The 13,842-nt window shown below is 49.7% G+C and overlaps 1 protein-coding gene across 5 annotated transcripts in view; it reads left to right on the top strand.

Moving 5' to 3' along the window:
- The window catches only part of IQSEC1 (IQ motif and Sec7 domain ArfGEF 1), a 497,252-nt gene that overhangs the window by 373,905 nt on the left and 109,505 nt on the right, over nt 1–13,842 (top strand). The gene's annotated exons all lie outside the window — the stretch shown is intronic.

The raw sequence follows: 13,842 nt of genomic DNA, 5'->3' as shown, positions 1-13,842 counted from the left end.
GTGAAAACCAGTTCGATTTGAACATACCATGTATATACTTAAACCATGCTATAGTACAATAGCACATAGTAACCAGTGGCTTCTCAAAAGCACATTTTAGGTACTGAAAATAGAAGCAAAGTAAATGCTTCTTTAAACATTTTATGGAATCTTCCACCACTTTGTTAAGCTGTGTGTTGTAGGGGTGTTTGTTGTTGTTGTTGTTGTTTGTACTTTGTATTGCATATGAGTTCTATTTTAATGTGACAGTTAACCACATCTATAAAAGCATAGTCATAGATAAAAGAAAAATGCAGTATAATGATTTCCTCAAAAAAACTATAATGTTATACGAGGTAGGACAATTATAAGTTCGCAAACTCATCCTAGAACAAGTGCTACACACCTCACTGCTGAATATCACTGTGGTCACCTTCGAAGGACTCCCCTTGGGAAGCTATGCACCGATGCCAGTGCCTAGTCCACCCTTCAAAGCAATTTTGGAACTCTTCCTGGAATGGCCATCAGAGCTGTCGTCGTATTACCCTTGATGTCCTGAATGTCATCAAAATGTCTTTCTTTCAATATTTCCTTTATCTTCGGGTAAAGTAAGAAGTGATTGGGGGCCAGATCAGGTGAGTAGGGAGGGTGTTCCAATACAGTTATTTGTTTACTGGCTAAAAACTCCCTCACAGACAGTGCCATGTGAGCTGGTGCATTGTCGTGATGCAAGAGCCATGAATTGTTGGTGAAAAGCTCAAGTCATTTCCGTCTAACTTTTTCACGCAGCCTTTTCAGCACTTCCAAATAGGAAACTGTGTTAACTCTTTGTCCAGTTGGTACAGATTCATAATGAATAATCCCTCTGATATGAGAAAAGGTTAGCAACAGCGTTGCAACAAGCTCCTGAACTTACTGTCATACTTCGTATTTGCAGGCAGCTTCAGACTGTCCACTGGTGGTAACTAAGTAATAACTCAGTCCTTTTAATAAGTAATAACTCCAGAGAAGCAGCATGTACATATTGCTAACACTTGTTCACTTGCATTTAAATTAGAGTAAGCCCCAAGTCAAACAATGGAAACATGTATAGAACTATTCATTCTTACTTACCTGGTTTAATTATATCAAGATACATGAACTTAACTTGCTTTAATGAAGGCAAACTTCATTTTTGTCCATTTTACCATTTATGTTGAAATAATATCCTTCTCCTACATATTCTTTTCTTGGCTCAAATGCAATATTAACCTAAGGTCAAGATGGGAGAGAGAAACGACTGAGATGAATGTCTTTACTAAAATACCAATAAATTTGTCAAACTCAAAAAAAAAAAAGGAAGATAAAAGAAAGGCCTGTCCCAACTCTCATAACTGATGCAGTCCATCCATGCAATGGAAAGTTAGGCAGCTATAAAAAGGAAAGAAGTGCTGATGTGACATGGATAAACCTTGAAAACATTGTGCTGAGTGAAATAAGCTAGGCATAGAAGACCACAGAGTGTGTGGTTCCATGTACGTGAGTGCCCACAGTAGGTAAATCCTTAGAGACAGTAAATGAGTGTTTATCCAGACTGGGCACAGGAAGAACGAGAGGGATTGCTTAATTAGTACAGGGTCTCAACGATCAAAATGTTCTAAATTGTGGTGATATTTGTACAGCTCTCTGAATATTCTGAAATCATTGAATTGTACATGTTAAATGAGTGAATTTTATGGAAAGTGGATTATATCTTGATAAAACAGCTTTTTAAAGAAAAGCAAATAAGGCCTTTCTGAGAAGGTGGCCTTGAGTTGAGAGAAGCAGGAAGGAGTGACCTCGTAAGACTTGGGGAAGAGAGAACAAACAGCAGGTGCAAAGGCCCGGAGGCAGGAGGGTGCCTGAAGAACACTGGGGACCGGGGCAGGAGTCAGGGAGGAATGTGCAATCCCTGAGGTCAGCAAGGCCAGATCCTTTTGAGGGCTTGAGAGTGTGCTGAGGTGAGGGGACAGACAGTGCAAGGTTTTAAGCAGGTTAATGACATGATGTGCTTTCTGTTTTTGAAACAATTAGTCAGGCTGCTTTGAGGAAATGAGACTGTGGAGAGGGAGGGGCAAGGGCTGGGGGATGGAGAAACTAGTTAGGAGGCGGTGGCCACTGTCTAGAAGAGGGATGATGATTGATACCCAAAGGAGACAGACTAGCAACCGGGAATTCAGATGGAAGGCTTCCTGGAGGAGGGGCCTGGGATGGCCTCTAGGAATGGGGGGTGCTCAGGCAGGGGGGCAAAGGCGAAAAGGCCTTGGGGTGGCACCAGCAGTGTGGGAGCTGAGTGCACGGAGACCTCTGAGCCTGGCTGGGCCAGAGGAGACCAGGCTGACTGCCACCCTGGGTCCCATTTAGGCTGGAGCTGCTTTCAGAGTAAGTAGGACAGCCTTTCTGCCGGGCCACCTTTGTCCTGCCTGCTCATGCTGACCCTCAGTGAGAGGGTTAGCACCGGAGTGGTCAGAGACCCAGAGTGGCCCAGTATTCTGAACAAAGCAGACTTGCAGAAACTCGAGTGGCCCCGAAACGCGATCGGCCACGAGAGACCGGCCAGGGAAGGAGCTGTATTATTTATTGACCAGAGCCTCTGGGGCCTGCCTGTTGAGGCCATTTGGACTGGCCAGACCTGGAAGCAGCCCCCTGGACAGTGTCTGGGGCCCAGTGGGAGGGCAGGCAGGGGCCCCAGGGTGCCTGGCACTCTGTCCCCGGGGCGTGGTTTCCCGGATGCTGGCTGAGCAGGGAGGAAGTCAGACTTCAGGCCCTGCAGGGGGGGGCCCACAGCTTGTCCCCAAGGACCGTGGAGACAGGCAGGGCGCTGGGGCTTCAGGAAGACCTCCGCCCCCTCCCCTGTGACACTGTGAGTACCAGCCACCTGGCCCAGGGCAGGGAGGGGGTCTCGGCTACCTGAGAAACCTGTAAGAGGCTGCCAGTTGTCAGGGCAGCCTGCCGTGCTTAGGGTCTCTGGGTTCTCTTCAGGTTTTTTGTTGTTTCTTGGAACTGTTTTCTTCAACCTGTTCTCACTGCCTGGATGACACACAGGCCCACCCTGGGCTCAGGAACCCGAGGTGTTTCCCCACAGCTGCCTGAAAGGCAGCCTCAGCTGCGTGAGGGAAGTTTTCTCACTCCCCTGGCCATTAGACCAGCCCGACGCACAGGTGGGGGTAGACAGTCCAAAGACCCTCAGGCTGGTTGGTTCTTTGCCTAGAGACCTCACAACAACCCTAAGAAAAAGGGACTCTTGACAACCCTATTTTACAGTTGAGTAAACTGAGGCCTGCAGAGGTCACACAGTTTTCCAGGGCTCCTGGAGTGTGGTTGGTGTCGTTTCTTTCTCCAACTGCTCCCCCCTTACTTCCTGGAGCATAAGCTTCAAGCACACAGGGGTTTGGGCAGAGGGAGCAGAAGGCTTCCTCAGGTTCCTGCACCTGCATTTCCTGCCGTCTGTCAGTCCATTAGGGTCGGCCTTGGGCAGCTCTCCCCTTCAGTAACTCCCCAGGGCCATTTCCCCCTCTGTGCAATGTCCCCTGGAGTCCCCATGAGGTCAAGATGACAACTGCAGCTTCTTTTCGAAATGACCCAGAGTAGAACCTTGCGGGCCTGCAGACCCCCGAGGCCGGGAGGGACTTGAGGGACGGTCCCCATGTGGGTGGCGCAGCTTCGAACACAGAATGAGAGATTCGGTGATGCTGTTTGGTGCTGTCCCTTGGGAAGTCCCCTTTGATGAGATGGGGACCTGGGGCCACCTGCCCTTCAGGGAGACTCCCCACCTAGTCCTGCCTCCCCAACTAACCCTCATAACAACCTGGAAAGGGGAATGACTACCACTGCTGGTTATGTGGCAACTCAAGCCCAGAGTTGTCAGGATGTCCTTGCAATGTCCCACCGTGGTTGTAAGTTGGGGAGCTGGGATTTGAACCCAGAGTGACTCTGAGCCCCTCAGTGCATCATTTGGCCTCTGTCTAGGGTGCTGGGGGCAGGGGTGAGTGATCTCATGACTTCCCCATTACTGGTCTCAGCTTTTCCATCAGCAGTGGATTGGACTCCAGCGCTAAGGAGAGGGCTGTCTGTCCCACTGGCCCCTAAGAGTGAGGGGAGGTTCGGTGACAGGACTGAGAGCTCCCAGGGCTGCTCTCTGCGCGCCGTCAGCAAAGGTATCCTCTGAGCCATCTGTAGAGCCCCTGATGACCCCAGCGGTCAGGCAGCTCAGAGCGCAGAGCTCCAGCCTTCAGTTTGGTGGTCTCTGGTCGTGACCTGCCTTTGTTAGGCTTCAAGGCACAAGCTGGGAGCCTAGCCAGGTGGTGCCTTTCTGAGAGGCCAAAGGGAAGGCCCATTTCAGTCCGGCTGGGCAGAGGACGCCCTGAGGGCAAGGCAGAAAGTGCATGACCAAGAGCTAGGACAGCTGGGCTGTGGAGCAGGTGTTTCTGTTGGCTCCCCGGGGACCTCTGACAAGCTCTTTTCCCCCGCGAGTTTCCATGTCCTCAGCTGTGAAATGGCCAGGAGGAGTCAGGAAGCTTGAAGTCCTCCAGGACTCCATACAGAGTCAGGCACCTCACTGGCTCATGAATTTAATCATTTTACACCTACTGTGTGCTGAGTACCTACTGTGAGCCAGGCATTGTGTTGTCTCTGGGGATGCAAAAATGATAAAGAAACCAGATAAAAAGGAGAAAGGGGTAGACAACAAGGGAGGGGTCTGGTCGGGCATGTTTTATTTTTGTAGATACACGTTGCTCATCAAGCAACAAATGCAGCCAACACGCCAGATTCACAATGTCACAGACACCGGGGCTCAGGATGCAGCAAAGTTAAACACTGCAAAAGAATTGTGTGGATTTGCAGGTGACGTAGAGAGCAGGTGGCGGACAGAGACGGCCAGAGGCCGCTGGGGCTGCAGGATCCTGGAGCTCTGGGCAGAGCACCGCGAGCGGGCTGGGCTCTGTTGTCTGGAGCAGGGAGAGAAACCCGGGCTTTGAGGAGAGACGGCATCCACAGCCTCTCCTTCCCCGGACACATCTGGAAGTGTCCAGGCCAAGTCCCAGTTGTCACGGGAGCCTCCTCAGCTTGGCTCTGCTAAGAGAGATCCTTTCTGCTCAACAGGACACTGGAGGCCTCCTGACCTGCGAGTGGGACGCGCTGTGTAGATGACAGTGTCCCACAAAGCCTGGGTAGGTCCAGGCTCTACGCCACTCCTGTGCTAGCCTGGTTAAATCACAGGCCTTTCCTGAGCCTCTACTTGCTTGAGCATAAAAGGAGATTGCTTCTTGATCACCAAATAAATTCTGACCTGGCAGGCCTGCCCCTGCCCTCCCCCTTTGCACCTTGAAAAGCCTGCATCCTTGGAAGCATGGGGGGTCTCCTGCATAAAAGGCTGCCTGTGTGTCCCTGAATACTCTCCAGATGACCCTGTCCTGGGAAATGAGCCCCCCATCGCCCAGAGGCCTGCCAGCCTCATCCAACTTGGAGACCCTCTTCTGGGCTTAGAGTGAGCAGGGAGTATGCAGGACCCCACCCCCATCATCAAAGAGCTGGAGGAGTTCAGCCTTCAAGACCCCTGCCCAGAAGTGGAGTGACTACCAGGCCAGGAGGGTCAGTCATGTATGGGCGGGGTGTGCATAGGGCAGACGTAAGCCGGAGCTGGAGCAGGGGTCTGCTGAGCAGGGTCTGCAGGCCGTTAGACAGACGAGGAGGGCAGGTGAATGGTCCATACTGCGGCGTCCACTCACTGAGTCCTGGGTGGCCAGGCAGTGTGAGGTGCCCTTTGACTGTCACCGAAAGTCTGTGTTTGGGGGGAGGTGGGGTGCGGGGATTCATTAGCTCCAGTTGATGGATGAGCAAACCAATGCCCAGAAATCCATATCAGTGATGCTTTGGCTGTTTCTGTGGAAGAGGTGTACCTCTGGGCAGAGGGGAGTGTCCAGGCTGTGCCCAGCTGTCATCTGGGCCTGGACTTTGGAGTGTGGTCAGGCTGCCGAAGCAGGAGAGCCCAGACTTTGGTGTGAGTCTCAGCTCTGCTACATTCTTACCCATGTGACCTTGCGTGTGCCAGGTCACCTTACCAAGCCTGTTTGTCAGTGAGGACCCTTCTAGTTGAAAGTGAGAGAAAATCCAAATCCAACAGGCTTACACAGAAAAGGGGCTTTGTTCATTGGCTCATGGAACTGCAGAGTGTAGGGGTAACCTTAGGGGTCACCACTGCTTTCCTCCTTGCTTGCTTCCCTTTGAGAGAGGCCCACTCCCTATGGGGTCCCTGGCTCTGTGCCTGGCCGATTCTGCGACAGACCTGCTTGGTGAGCAACATGCTGTTTATGTCTTGGGGGTGTTGACAGTACCCTGGGGGATGGGACAAGAAAAGAGGAAGTCACCACACAGTGCTGAGATGAGGGTGACTCCCAGGCCCATGGAAGCCCAGAGCTGGAGCTCCGGAGTGCACATCCGGACAGGTTCTCCAAAGGCTTCCTAGAAGAGGTGGCAGCTGAGTTACATTTTGAGGGCAAAGGAGTTGCCTGGAGAATGAGAAGAGAGGAGTGGGGCTCAGGTTGGCTTAGGGCCCACCCACAGTGGGGCTGACCTGGTGGTACTGGGTTCCGGAGCTCCTCGCGGGGCTCAGAGATCAGGAGAGGGGCCTGAACAAAGGCGAGGGGTGGGTGAGCCTGCATGTGCGTGAAAGGTGGCCCCAGTTTCAAGGCTGGGAGGACATGGAAGAATGAGCACTCAGTGTGTCTGTAACTTTCCATACGGTGCCTCACTCCAGCCATACAACAGCCCCTGGAGTTTCCTCATCCCCACTTTGCAGAGAATGAAACAGGTACTGGAACAGGACTTTTTATAAATAAGTCAAGCATATTTCCCCACACACTTAGAATTTGGGACTCACCCATTGACTAGGCTCAGTTCCTCTGATCTGCCTTCTAGAGGCTACTGGGGTGCCACCCTTGGCAGGAACGTATGGGGAAGTCACCACAGTCAACACAGTTGTGTGTTGAAACACCTTCCTAGCAGACTAACCACCAAGACTCTGATCACACTGGCAGCCGGAAGCAAACACAGTAACTCTGAAACCTGATGCCTGCAAAACAGGGGTCATGTCGTAGCCAGAGGCAGACATCCCGTGCAGAAGTGAGCATGGGTGGCTCGTGAGCAGCCAGCGGTTCTGAGCTTTAAGTGACGAATTTTTAATCCACTTCCAAGCTGCCCCTAAATAGTGAGTTCGCGCATTGCTGAGATCAGCCTGGGGGGGCACAGGAAGACGGGTCATATCCCAGCCCATTTGGTGCTGTAACCCCTTGGGGAGACCTCCCTGAACCTCAGTTTCCTCATCTATCAATGTGGGACAGGATTAACTTACATGTGCTTGAGCATGCCATATGCAGTGAAGCAGTGGCTTGATAAATGTCACTGATTACTATCCCCAAGTCAAATTCATGTTCTTGGTTTGATTATAACATTTTAAAAACTGATAGCTTTGCAACCCTGGGCTTGAGCCAAATTGGAAATTTTTTCCTTCAGACTGAAGTCCCCCAAGGACAGGTGCCGGCTCATTTGGTCCTGCACGCACCAGAAGGCCTGTGGTTCAGGAAATGCACTTGGCAAGTTAAAACCAATTTTGAATTGGTCAAATTCTAAGTCAATTCAAGATGTGTATTTCTTAAACAATACAGTGAGATAGTGATTTTTGAATAGGTAAAAACGAAGTGAACTTAACCACAAGGATATAATTAGAGAGTGGGAGGAAGCCAGAGGTAGGTGACATTGACACTTCAGAGTGGTGGAGGGGTCTTCAGGGGAATTTCTGGGGGAGGTGACATCTGAACTGGACCTGGGGTGTGAGCAGGACCTGAGCAAGTGGAGAGAGTGGAGGAGACATTGGGTGGAAGCTGTTGGCTGAGTCCCCACGATGTGTTCAGGTAATGGCTGGCAGTATTGGGTGGCATGGGGTCTGGGAGGGGTGAGGGCCGAGTCGAGGTCAAAAAGGAAGGCAGGTGGCACCAGAGCTGGAGTGCTGGAGTGAACACAGAGGAGCCATCGGGAGTCTGAGCAGGGAGGCTGTAGTAACTAGTACTATTTTGGTTGCAAGTGATGAAAACAAAGAAACAAACAGAACCCAGATTTACTAGCCAAAGGCTGAATGTATTGCCCTCTATTTCTGAAATGGACAGGGCTTCCGGTGCAATTTGATTTGGGGCTTAAACTTTGTCTCCAGACACTGGTGTCTTTTTCTCTTCTTTCATGTCTCAGGACTTCACTCCCAGGCAGCCTTTCTGTCCAGGATGGCTCCTTGCTGCTCCAGGCTTACAACCCTCTTATAGCTAATGATCCCAGCAGAACTCCCAGGGCAGACTCCCTGCTCCGAGCTAGACTCCTAGCTTGGGTCACATGCCCACCCCGGGCCAATCACCTTGGCAACGGGGCGAGATAGTCTGGAGTTAGGGGTGGAGTCAGGTGACACAAACTATATGAACTAAGAGTGGAGGAGGGGGCTTCACCAAAGAAAATTGGGGTGCCTCACTCAAAGTGAGAATGGAGGCTGGGCAGGCAGAAACACCCCCCAGTGTGATCTGATAAGACCTGCCAAATGCAGTGCTAGGTGACTTGACATGCGTCATGCCTTTCTGTCAGCCTCATCAGGTAGGGTTTCTTATGATCCTGATTTTGCAGATAAGAAAACCAAGGCTTAAGGAGATGCAGTCACTTGCCCAAGGTCACACCATTAGCAAATGGCCTCAAACTCCAAAGCTGCTTGACCCCAAAGCCCACGTTCTTCGCCATCTGGCCCACTGCTTTACAGTAATCAGATGTGAGTTTGAAGAGGGTGTCTTGGGGGCTTGAGTGCAGGACTGACCCGCAGGGGCGAGACTGGAGGCAGAGAAGGAGGCCGGAGGCTGGAGCCATGCGTGTGGAGACGAGGGGGCTTAGCACATACAGCTGTGGTATGCTACAGCCTCTTGTTCTCAACCACTGCCAGCTTTGCTGTTGTTGTTCTCTTAGGGAGGCAAATGCGTTTGTTATCGAATCAGCAGTACATGTATACATAGACACACAGCAACATATATGTATATATATGCACACACAAATGTATATCCGCATATTAATTACTGTGCCTACTAGTTTCTGCTTCAGGTTACCTTAGCGGGAGGGTGTGAAGCGTGAAGCACTTGGGCCTGCAGGCTGGACTTGCGCTCAGGCTATGGGGTGCCTCACTCAAAGTGGCATTTCCTGGGGAATTTCTGGGGGAAGTGGTCAAAGGGAGGTGACCACCCTCCTGGCTGAGGGCCAGGGTCCGGAGTCGGCTGGATGGGGAAACAGCCGCTCCTCACTTCCTTTGCCGCCCTAAGACTTCCCAGGCAAACAGGCCCGCCTCCCTGATGCCATCACAGCACGTCAGAGGGCATCCTGCCCATGTCCTCATTGCACAAAGGAGAAACTGGCCTCTGGCCTCGGTACACAAGTAATGGTAACAGCTGTTCTTTGTGGAGCGTATGTGCATGTTGGGCCCTGTCGGGCCCTCTACACAGAGCATGTTATCCTCTTGTGTCTCATGTTGTCACAGTGAGCTTCTCGGTGACATGCCATTCTCTGTGTGCTCACTGTGTGTCAGCACAACTGTATTTAATTCTCACAACAATTTCATCAGCTACGAATATCCACCCTATTTTGCAGTTGGAGAAACTGAGGCAAGCCAAGTGACTTGTCCACATTCCTTGCCAACTGGAAAGTAGCAGCATCAGAACGGGAACCCAGAATTGAGCTTTCCTTTGGGATGTGGAGGGCTAACCAGCGTAGTGGGGAAGGTGGGTGGAGAGAGGCTCATGTGTTCCCACCCCAGCAGTTGCCTTCTCCCGGGCAGTCTCACTAGTGATGAATGTGGTATATGTGTTTCTGTTAGCTTTTGCTGTGTAACAAACCACCCAAAATGTAGTGGCTTACAACAGAGTGGTTTCTTATGGTGCACGACTGTGCAGGTTGGAAAACCTGGGCAGATACACTGGTCTCCCTGTGCTCACTCATTTGCTGCAACTCAGCTGGATGGTCAGCTGGTCTGAAAGGTCCAAGATGGCCCCACTCATGTGGCACAGTTGGTACTGAGGTACCTCAGCTCCTCTCCTCGTGCCCCAAACTCCCCAGCAGATAAGCCAGCTTCCGTCCATGGCAGTTCGAGGGCAGTATTCCAACAGCTTAAAAATGGAGCTGCCAGGCCTCTTGAGGCACAGCTTCGGAACTGGCCTACTGTGCAAAGAAAATCAGATGATCAAGGGGACGGGGAGAGGACAAGTTCCACTGTGGAGGGGCCTGTGTACCAGGATAGAGGGAATCCGTGGTCATATTTTACAACCACAGAGTGTGTATCTTTAGGATTTTGCTGGGTTCTTATTTTACGAAGTTTGGGGTGAGGGGAGCAGGTTCTAACGCCAAAATGACCCTGGTAAAACTACTCTTGAAAACCCCTTCAGTTGCCCATTGTATAGAGTCCCTGGCTTGTGTACCCTGCCCTGCAGGGAGCTCCATGCCCACGGAACCCTGAGCCAACCAGATGAGGGAACTGAGGCTTGCCCAGGCGTCCCATCCTTTTCGGTGAGAGGGGGACCCCAAATCCCAGCTGGGAATGGAGGGTGGTCTAAACCAGCAGCTCCCCTTCAGTGCGCTCCCTCTGTGTTCCCACTAAGCCTCTAGGGCATCACTGCCTAGGACAGAAGCCACCAGGCATGGAAGCTATTTAAATTTTAACTAGTTAAATAACGTTAAATAAAAAAATGTAAAACCTCGGTTCTCCATCCCCACTAACCACATTCTGAGTGTTCTGTGACCACACAGCTAAGAAGTGGGAAGTCAGGAGTCAGCTGACTTGAGCCCAAGTCACCCCCTTCATGCAGCCACCCACCTTCGAGGTCATCCAGCTCCCCTGAGCAGGCTGCTTGGACCTTAGGAGGGACTCAGCCTCGTCTCAGTCACTGCCCTGGAGGGGCTGTGGGGCTGCTGGGGGCAGGCGGGCTGGTAACACATGGGGTCAGGGTGGGAGCCCCTCCCAAAGGCTTGACTCTGACCCACCCTGTCCTACATGCAGCCAGGACCAAGGACATGTGCTGAGACGGAGCCACATGGCCTCACCCTCTGGAGCAAAGCCCTCGCTCCGACCTTGTCCTCCCCACTTCCAGCAAGGGGCCCCAGCGCACCCCCCCAGGAAAAGGAGGGTGTCTCGTCATCACCAAAAGCTGTAAGAAATTTCCCTAGACCACCCCCACACACAGGAAGGTTAGCTACTAAGAACCCACTTTAGATGAATTTAAAGTCTGTGAATTTTATTCATTGCAACAGCATCTATTCTGATTTGAAAGCTGTTAATGTATGAAACAGTACTTGTTTGCTCTACCAGCCCTGTTGGGTGTGCATAAGGGATGAAAGATCCCCTAAAATAATTCAGGGGCTCCTGTCTTAGGAATCCCCAAAACCTCCAAGAGCAGCAATCTCTGAGCATCGAGGTGGGCAGTGGAGGTAGCACCTCGTGGGATTTTCACATGGCCAGCCCTTTGGGTAGCCCCACGCTGGCCTGCGAGGCGGGGGGGAGTGAGGTAGGTACTCCCATCCCTGCACCCCTCCCCACTGCCAGCCTGCAGTTCCCCTGCCTACCACCTGCTCTTGCTGGGTAGGTGCTGAGCTCTGCTGATCTGAGGCGGCCCAGTGTATCTGCTATGCCCTCAAGGCTGTGGGCCCCAGACTGCCAGGCTGTGACCCTCTTTGCTGTGCGGGGACCGGACTCGACATGTTTATAATCCAGGGAACAGAGATGGTTCAGACACCAATACCTGCCCTCCATGGCACCGTGTCTAGGGGAAGCTGAGGTGTTTCCACAGCTCCTTCCCTCTCCCCCACCCCAGCTGAACCTCAGCACCTCGAGGGCAGTGATTGTGTGTGTCTGCTTCACAGCTCCTCCCTTGCACATGGTAGGCACTCAGTACATATTTGCTGGGTGACTGAATCAGTGCTGTGGAAAGGCACGTGTCCTGCCCCTGCCCTCTGGCTGTGGGCTGCGTCTTCTCTCTGAGGGCCCCACAGGCGTGTCGTGAGCAGGGGCACCCCTGTGTGAGCTGTGTTCACAGCCCGGTCAGTGCTTTTTCTCCTTTTGGAGTCCGTGCATTCTTTTTTTTATGTGTGGATTCTTTAAGAGTTGTAAGAGTTATTTTGTAATAATTTCAATCTTCAAGAAAACTTAGAAGAATAATACAAAAAAAAAATCCCCCATGTATCCTTCACTCAAGTTCATCATGAGTAACGTTTCACCAGACTTTGCTCTCTCATTTTCTTCTCTTAGAATTGTTTGAGAGGTCATTGCAAACATGCAGTGTGACGAGTTTACTCTTGAATAGTACTTCAGCATATATTTCTTAAGAGCAAGGACATATAACCATGGTCCAATAGTTAAATTCAGGAAATTTAACACTGACACCATACTAGGATGTAATATACAACTTATAGTTACATTTCACCAGTTGTCTCAATAATGCCCTTTATGCCAAGTTTTTATCCCAATCTAGGATTTTGCATTGCATTTAGTTATCATGTGTTTTCTTTTTGTCAAGGTATATTTATCTATCATAAAACTCACTCATTTTAAGTGTATAATTTCATGATTTAGTACATCACCACAATTTTAAATTATTTCCACCATCCTGAAAAAGAAAACAAACACTATTTTCTGTTACCCCTAGCCTCCAACAACCATTTACCTACTTTCTGTCTAGAGACTTGCCTTCCTGAGAGTTTCATATAAATGGAATTGCATATTATGTAACATTTTGTGTCTTGCTTCTGTCGCTTAGCATGCTTTCAGGGTTCACCCCTGTTGCAGTGTGTCAGTACTTCATTCCTTTTTATTGCTGAATAATATTCCCTTGTGTGGATATGCCACACTTTGTTTATCTGTTGTCCCCAGTTGATGGACATTTTGGCTATTATGCACAATACTGCTATGGATACTCACAAGTTTTGATGTAGACACATGCTTTCATTTCCCTTGAATAACTACCTAGGTGAGGAATTACAGTCATATAGTAACTCTGTGTTTAACTTTTTAAGAAACACTCAACTGTGTTCCAGAGCAGCTGCACTATTTTACACTCCCACGAGCAATGTATGAGGACTTCAATTTCTCTACATCCTCACCAACACTTGTTATTGTTGTCTTTTGATTATAGCCATCTGAGTGGGTGTGAGGTGGTGCCTCACTGTGGTTTGATTTTGCATTTCCTTGCTAGCTGGCTAGTGATGTTGAGCATATGAATGCTTGTTGGCCATTCATATATCTCCTTTGGTGAAATATCTATTTAAACATTTTGCCTGTTTTTTAATTGTATTGTTTTCTTCTTATTGAGTCATAGAGTATTTTTTATATTCTAAATGTAAATTTCTTTTTGGTTATATGATTTGAAAATATTTTCTCCCAATCTATGACTTACCTTTTCATTTTGATGGTCCCTTTTGAAGTGCAGGAGTTTTGAATTTTGATGAAGTCCAATATATCAATTTTTTCTTTTATGGCTTTTGCAGTTGGTGACAAAGCTAAGAAATCATTGCCTAACTCAAAGTCACAAAGATTTACTCCTATGTTTTCTTCTAAGAGTTTTATAGTTTTAACTCTTATATTTAGATCTTTGATGACTGAGTTAACTTTTATGTGTGATGGAAAATAGGGGTCCCAATTCATCCTTTTGCAAGTGGATAGCCAGTTGTCCCAGTGATATTTGATGAAGAAACTCTTTTTTTTCTTTTTTCTGATGCATTATCTTGGCACCTTTGTCCATTTGACCAATAGACAATTTTTTTTTTTAATTTATTTATTGGGGTGAC

Source organism: Rhinolophus hipposideros, assembly GCF_964194185.1.
Source record: "Rhinolophus hipposideros genome assembly, chromosome: 2".
Classification (NCBI taxonomy): domain Eukaryota; kingdom Metazoa; phylum Chordata; class Mammalia; order Chiroptera; family Rhinolophidae; genus Rhinolophus; species Rhinolophus hipposideros.
This window is presented reverse-complemented; position numbering and strand designations above follow the sequence as displayed.